The sequence below is a fragment of the Anomalospiza imberbis genome, chromosome 21 (genome assembly GCF_031753505.1).
Source record: "Anomalospiza imberbis isolate Cuckoo-Finch-1a 21T00152 chromosome 21, ASM3175350v1, whole genome shotgun sequence".
In the NCBI taxonomy this organism is placed as follows: Eukaryota; Metazoa; Chordata; class Aves; order Passeriformes; family Viduidae; genus Anomalospiza; species Anomalospiza imberbis.
Window position 1 is genome coordinate 1,757,290 of NC_089701.1, and position 816 is coordinate 1,758,105.

The following is an 816-nucleotide window of genomic DNA, read 5'->3' on the forward strand; positions in this document are numbered from 1 at the left end:
CCGTTTCTGCTTGACACTTCCCAACTCAACTCTCCGACACTTTCCCAACACCCTCTGACAAACAACCAGGGTGGATGAGCATCACTCCACTTCTTCCTTAAACTTTAACTCCTCCCAGGACGCTCACATTTCTGAGACCAAACCCAAACCACACCACAACAGCCTAAAATCAGCACAAGGAGCAGCCTCCTACCTGCAGCCACCAGCAGCTCGGGGGGCACGGGAGGGCTCTCTGCCCTGACCCCAAGACATGGGGTGCACCCTTCCTTCGAGGGTCACCCCCACTGCTGCAGGCTCCCAGGGCCAGCCCTGCACCCATCAGTGGCCTCAGAGGGGTGGCCCAACCTGTGTGGGGAGTGGGAAAAGGCACCTATGGAGGCAGTGGTGGCTTCACTGCGTGAGGACACAGTGGTGGGGCTGCTGTCCCCAAAGGAGGGCTGGGCACAGCATGGGGCTGGTGGACACTGGCAGCTCTGGAGAGACCCAGCGTGGTGGCAGTCTGGGACACACCCTGGGGAGCTGGGCAGGGGAGTGACACCATGGCTGTGCTGTGTGGCCCTGCTCAGGCTGCCACGGGTGGCAACTGATGAACCAGAACAGCCTCCTGACCCACAGAGCTGTCAGTGTCCCACAGTGCCATGCCCTGCCCAGGACTTCCACCCTTCAGCTCCCTGGGAATTCTCTGCTGTGAGCAGGGACAGGATGGCAGTGTGACAGCAGTGTGAGCTGGTGCAGACTGAGGCAGGGCTGGCCGGTCCCATCCGGTGGGGTGGCCCAGTAGGTGGTGGGGGAAGCCGTAATGTGGGACAGGGACAG